Below are 7,106 nucleotides of genomic sequence, written 5' to 3' on the forward strand. Positions count from 1 at the left end.
TACACTGACTCAGTAACTCTGAAAACTTCTGGCTCCAGGACAACGGCTATTGACTGAAATGTTGTAGGTCTCTAGTGCATAGAGAAGTCTTTAGTTGATCATATACTCAACCACTACCTCTTCAATCAGCAACCATTTCAAACACACACTCCCCAGCCAGCCGTAACTCTTCAACACTGGTGAGTGCATACACCCACACCCACACCCACACCCTCTCTCTCTCTCTCTCTCGCACTCTCTCTCACTATCACACACACGCAAACACACACACGCACAGTGCTGAGCATGCAGCTGGGGTGATGGAAGAGATTAGGTGATTGGACCAATGATGGGATGATATCATCCCAGTAGACATTTCAAATCCCCACTGGCTTCTAACCAGAATGACTCAGATCAGGGAGGACCATGTGTCTAAATCTGTGTGTGTGTGTGTGTGTAATAGAGAAAAAGAGACAGAGAAAACACAGGGATAGAGTTGTGTTTATAGATGTGGAGTGGTCAGGGACAGGTTACATTACATAGATATACCCAGTATGGTCTTCCTGTCTGGTTCACGTAGCTATCTAGGACAGAGCCCACCTCTCCCATCCACCCCCCGACACATTAATACATTTATGTCATTTAGCAGACGCTCTTATCCAGAGCGACTTACAGTTAGTGAGTGCATACATTTTTCATAGAGGCCCCCCGTGGGAATCAAACACACAACCCTGGCACACATACACTCGTGTTTTAAACTATGACTCAATGTTTTGGTCTCAGTGCCTCACTTTACAACCAAAGTAGCTACAGTATTCTGTTTAGATTAGCAAGCAGAGAGGAAAGATGACACATACGCATGCATGTGCTCACACATACACACACACACACACCTTTTATGGGGTTTTCTTACTTAGTTTTTGAGTGTGTTCTTAAAGAGGAGGTTTAAAAACCAGCCTTTTACTCTAGACGTCTACAGAGAAGTATGCAACTTTACGGTTAAGTGAATATGGTACACCTTAAATGCTAATGAATCACAGACTATACTGTTTTACAATAACTGTACAATAAGTGTAATTACTGTGTCTCATGCTAGTAGGTATGCAGCTATAGCGCACTTACCACTTGTATCACAACAATGATAAGTACTGTATATAACTACCTTTACATACATACCTGGTGCAACAAAATTACATAGGTTATTCATTTTTATTAAGCCTGGAGTAACTAACACCTTTGTCATGCCAAAAGCTGTCCAAACCCCTACTTTAGTGGTTTTATAAATACAGTTTTATACACATTATGCAGCTCAAGGGTCTGTAACAGCTGTGCATTCAAAGACTGGCATGTGCAGGGTCTCCTAAGAGCCAGTGTAGGACCCCCCTATCTTCCTATCCTATCTCCTCTTCTCGTCCCCTCTTCTCTCCTCCTCTCGTCCCCTCTCCCTCTCTCCCCCTCTCTACTCCTCCTCTCCTTTTCTCTCCTCTCTTCTCCTACCCTCTCCTCCTTTCCACCTCTCCTGTCCTCCTTCTCTCTCCTCCCCTCCTCTCCTCTCCACCTCTCTCCTCCTCTCCTCTCCACCTCTCCTCCTTCTCTCCTCTCCACCTCTCTCCTCCTTCTCTCTCCTCCCCTCCTCTCTTCTCCACCTCTCTCCTCCTCTCCTCTCCTCTCCTCCTCCCCTCTCCTCCTTCTCTCTTCTACCCTCTCCACCTCTCATCTCCTCCCCTCCTTTCTCCTATCCTCTTCACCTCTTCTCTCCTCCTTCCCTCCTCCATTCCACTCCTCCTTCCCTCTCCACTCCACCTCTCATCCCCTCCCCTCCTTTCTCCTCTCCTCCCCCTCTCTTCTCCTCCTCTACTTTCCTCCTTCTCTCTCCTCTCATTCCTTTTCCTCTCCTCTCCTCCCCTCTCCTCGCTACCTTTCCTCTTGTCCTTCTCTCCTCTCCACCCCCTCCTCTCCAACTCCCCTGTCCTACTCCTCTACGCTCCTCTCCTTTCCACCTCTCTCCTCCTCTACTCCCCTCTCCTCTCTCCTCGTCCCCTCTCCTCTTCTCCTCCCTACCTCTATAGGAAGTTGAGTGTGCAGGCAGGGTAGTCTAATGACAGGCTGTCTGTAAACTGACCATACTCATTATCAGTCTCTGCCATAAGTACAGACCAGGGCATTGCTGTCCCATAGCTACATATATATACACACACACATACACACACACACACACACACACACACACAATCCTGTCTCCACTCAACAATACATGACTAACTACAGGAGAGAAGGGAGCAGGACTGTGCTGTGGGGAAAACGTAAATTGCAGTAGTGTAAATATAATCCCCAGCTCGGCCATACAGTAGAGTAGAGGCATATAGCAGCACATGCCATGACACAGGTCCTCTATCAAAAGCTCAACATGGGTAACTAAATGTTGAGTCTGAATTTACCTAATAAGTGCAAATCTGCCATATTTTGGATTCTGTCTGGGTGGGCTGTAGCCTACATATTTAGAGTTCAGCATGCATATTCAGAACCAGCTTAGAAAGAAAAAGAGGTCAGATATCAAATACCATCATGGTTAATACCCATGTCATAAATAAGACTCTATGATTTACAACTCAGATCAAATAGATGCTACAGTACTGTATATACAACATGATCCAATTCTGCTGGTTGCAAAAGCTGAATTGCCAACGCTCAACAGAATGCATTTAGTGTAGAAGTGGCAGTACAGGACAGATAGGTAGGCCACTGTCCCTGGTGCCCTTAGATAACACCTGGACTGTTTATGTATACATGTTTAATTAGTATGACCATTATTATGGATGTGAATGTGATACAGCCAGACAGTTGGCTAGCTGGCGAGAGATACACACCAAAACACTCCACAACACAAACACACACACACAAACGGCAAAGGTTTGTCTGTTTATCTCGTTGACGTCATCCAATCCAAATGCCATTTCTGTTCCAGCTGCCAGTTTGCAACACAATTGCATAAATATATATTCTGTATATCTTCTTCTGGCATGCAAAGAGGATGAGGTCAAAGTTGCATTGCTGGTGTAATATTGTCCAAGAATGGTCACAAGCAACGCACAAGTGTGCCACACACACACACACAGGACTAGAAACCACCATGAAAACGTCTATAGCAAATTAGCAATGCTCAAACCTAAACGAATAGTAGACTACAGTAGAGCAGAATCGTAATAACTACTGTATGTCCCTGTCAGAGCATAAATCAAAGCAGATGAGTAGTATGCTACAATCGGAAATAGAAAAAAACTTACGCGTTCCTGCTTCTAGCGGAACTCTTTCTAATACCAGTACCTCTCACCTTGTGACTTTGTAGTCTTGCAGTCAGTCGGCTCTCTCGCTCTCTCTCTCTCTCTTTCTTTCTTCACGTAGCCTAGTAAACTCGCCCCGGTAAATCACATCACGCTATTTACATTCACTTTCTGACTGTATTCCTAGCCTAGTATTCCTCTTCTTTCAACGTTCCATGCTGTAGTATCGTCGGGTATAATCCCGGTTGTCCGTGTCTCTCATGCACGTAGAGAGACTGAGAGAGTTCAGGGGACTGTGCCACCGTGCCATGGATCCCGATTCTCCAGTCCCTAAATTCATCCCTTATTCATTTAAAGGGCCAAATGCAGGATCCGATTTCGCAGGGAGTCAAGCCCACTTGTGTCGGGAACTATGGTAGGAACTGCACAGGATATTGGGTCAGAGCTCAACTTTGATTTTATTTGAGAATGGATTGTGTTCTAAGTGGTAGATTATTGCTATAGTATAAACAGAATATGAGAATAAACTAGTAGTAACCTGCATTATTTCACAAATCAGTAGACTGTATTGTTTTGTTTATACTTGTTTAAAAAATAAATAAAGTATGTCCTTTGTGAGTGTCCAATATAGCCTCATGTCTTATTTCTCTATTGTCCAGTTCTAACCCTAATTCTGTTTTATCACCCAACATTTTACTAGAAATAAACGTTTTTTATACTGTGGTGTGAGAGTTAGCTATTAAAGAATCATTAGCCAGGCTGTAAACGTTTTGTGAGGGGATAATTAGGCCGGTTTTAGACTGGGGCTTCTACCTACTAAACACTACTACATTCCACCTCAGCATCAGATACACACAGTAGCCTACTATACTTGTCCTAGCTTCAGTAGATCTACCTGGCTTAAATGGTTTAGGTCTGCTTTGAGATATTCAGTGGTTTATTAACAAATGCAGTCCCATCAGCAGAGCAATGTTGAATAGGTTTAATTCCATAAAGATACATAAGCTGTCTTCAGTGAGTAAAGCAATGGTAGCCCGGTCCCAGATCTGTTTGTGCTGTCTTGTCATCATTGTCATGTTTGGACACAACATAGGAGTTGGCTATACAGCACAAACATCTCGTACAAGCCCATGACAATGACATTAGGAGTTGGCTATACAGCACAAGCAGATCTGGACCAGGCTAGAGCAATCTCGAACATTTTATTGTGTCTGAGCGTTTACATTGTTGCATTACGTGTTTAACAGTGTTGCTTCCGTCCCTCTCTTTGCTCCAACCTGGGCTTGAACCTACCCTCTAAACACCTCAACAACTGCCTCCCACGAAGCATCGCTACCTATCGCTCCACAAAAGCCGCGGCCCTTGCAGAGCAAGGGAAACAACTACTTCAAGGTCTCAGAGCGCGTGACATCACCGATTGAAACACTACTAACGCGCACCGCTAACTAGCTAGCCATTTCACACCGGTTACACGTGTGGGATATACCCAAATAAAGAATTCACAATTTTGGTGCCGGAAGTGGAATGTACAAATGCCTAAAGCTGCGCTATTATAAAAGACCAGTTAAAAACAGGATGACACACACAAACTGGAAAATGTTTACATTCAGTTTTTATGGGCTTATGATCTACAGTAAAGAGCATGGAGAGATGAGGTCACTAGCAGCCGCACACACACACTTGTCCGGTCTGTGTGGAGCAGACACGGAGACTGCCTTATTTACTTTGAAGAAGTAATAGCGATTTTGTCAGACAGCATAGGCAGCAGCTCTATAGAGATGAGATGATGACTTGGAATGAAATAATAAAGCAATCTAATAAAACAAATGTAATATACACAACAACTGAAATATTTGATTAAAGTAATGTGGATGAATGATGGTTAATAAGTGATAAGCAGTAATGGGCAGTCACTACCATCATGGGACTTTTATTAATTGTTTTATTCTGTGTTGTTACAGCATTCAACCCACATAATGCATAGTGCAATTAATGGCAAAAAAAAAAATCTCAACCGACATCCAACCGACCTCAAAAAGCACTAATTGCTCAGCACTAAACACGCGCACACACACACACACCCACACACACACACACGGTCAAAGCAGTTGGTGTAAAGAAATGGAACATTACATTACATGTAGTACACTAAAACACACAAACACACTTCTGTAACACAGATTCACTGAGTATACCAAACATTAGGAACACCTTCCTAATATTGAGTTACACCCCCTTTTGCCCTCATAACAGCCTCAATTCGTCGGGGCATGGACTCTACAAGGTGTCGAAAGTGTTCCACAGGGATGCTGGCCCATGTTGACTCCAATGCTTCCCACAGTTGTGTCAAGTTGGCTGGATGTCCTTTGGGAGGTGGACTATTCTTGATACACGGGAAACTGTTGAGTGTGAAAAACCTAGCAGCGTTGAAGTTCTTGCCACAAACCGGTGGCACCTGGCACCTACTACTATACAATGTTCAAAGAGACTTAAATATTTTGTCTTGCCCATTCACCCTCTGAATGGCACACATACACAATCCATGTCTCATTTGTCTAAAGGGTTAAAAATCCTTCTTTAACCTGTCTCCTCCCCTTCATCTGCACTGATATAAGTGGATTTAACAATTGACATCAATAAGGGATCATATATTTCAGCCTCTCTCTCTCTCTCTCTCTCTCTCTCTCTCTCTCTGCCCATTGTTGGTATAGTAGCTCAGCTGCTGCCCATTTACAGCAGTGGAACTGGTTTAGCACTGGCTTGTGTCTGTCTGTTGGGGTTGGAGAGGAAATGGGAAAGTTCAGAGCACTATCTAGGGCCCTGGTTGGAAAGGATAGTGTCTGGATGGCAGGCCTGGTCTGAGCTGCTCCAGTGCTCCCAGTCACAACAATGTCTGCCTGTCAGGTCTACAGGGTTTACATCAGGGATCATCAACTAGATTCAGCCGCGGGCTGATTTTATTATTGAGCGAATGGTCAGGGTGCTGGAACATCATTTGAACACATTACCAAAAGTATATCTCATTCCTTAATTTATGGGCATTAATATGGAGTTGGTCCCCCCTTTGTTGCTATAACAGCCTCCACTCTTCTGGGAAGGCTTTCCACTAGATGTTGTAATATTGCTGCGGGGACTTGCTTCCATTCAGCCACAAGAGCATTGAGGATTGGCACTGATGTTGGGCGATTAGGCCTGGCTCACAGTCAGTGTTCCAATTCATCCCAAAGGTGTTCGATGGGAAAGGGCCTTCCCCAAACTTGCCACAAATAATCATCTAGAATGTAATTGTATGCTGTAGCATTAACATTTCCCTTCAATGAAAAACCATGAAAAACAGCCCAAGACCATTATTCCTCCTCCACCAAACTTTACAGTTGGCACTATGCATTCGGGCATGTAGCATTCTCCTGGCATCCGTCAAACTCAGATTCGTCCGTCGGACTGCCAGATTGTGAAGCGTGATTCATCACTCCAGAGAACGCGTTTCCACTTCTCCAGAGTCCAATGCAGCAAGCTTTACACCACTCCAGCCGATGCTTGGCATTGCGCATGGTGATTTTAGGCTTGTGTGCAGCTGCTCGGCCATTGAAACACATTTCATGAAGCTCCCGACGAACAGTTCTTGTGCAGACATTATTTCCAGAGGCAGTTTGGAACTCGGTAGTGAGTGTTGCAACCGAGGACAGACGATTGTTATGCGCTACGCACTTCAGCACTTGGCGGTCCCGTTCTGTGAGCTTGTGTGGTCTACCATTTCACGGCTGAGCCGTTGTTGCTCCTAGACGTTTCCACTTCACAATAACAGCACTTACAGTTGACCGGGGCAGCTCTAGCAGGGCAGAAATG

The 7,106-nt window shown here is 44.5% G+C and overlaps 1 protein-coding gene across 1 annotated transcript in view; it reads right to left on the minus strand.

Moving 5' to 3' along the window:
- plekhh1 (pleckstrin homology domain containing, family H (with MyTH4 domain) member 1) overlaps window positions 1-3,646 on the minus strand; it is a 59,602-nt gene extending 55,956 nt beyond the window's left edge. The window contains 1 exon segment of the mRNA XM_041848152.2: window positions 3,311-3,646. The gene's annotated coding sequence lies outside the window, so the exon portion shown is untranslated.
- Window positions 3,647-7,106: the final 3,460 nt, after the last annotated feature.

Source organism: Coregonus clupeaformis, chromosome 25 (assembly GCF_020615455.1).
Source record: "Coregonus clupeaformis isolate EN_2021a chromosome 25, ASM2061545v1, whole genome shotgun sequence".
In the NCBI taxonomy this organism is placed as follows: Eukaryota; Metazoa; Chordata; class Actinopteri; order Salmoniformes; family Salmonidae; genus Coregonus; species Coregonus clupeaformis.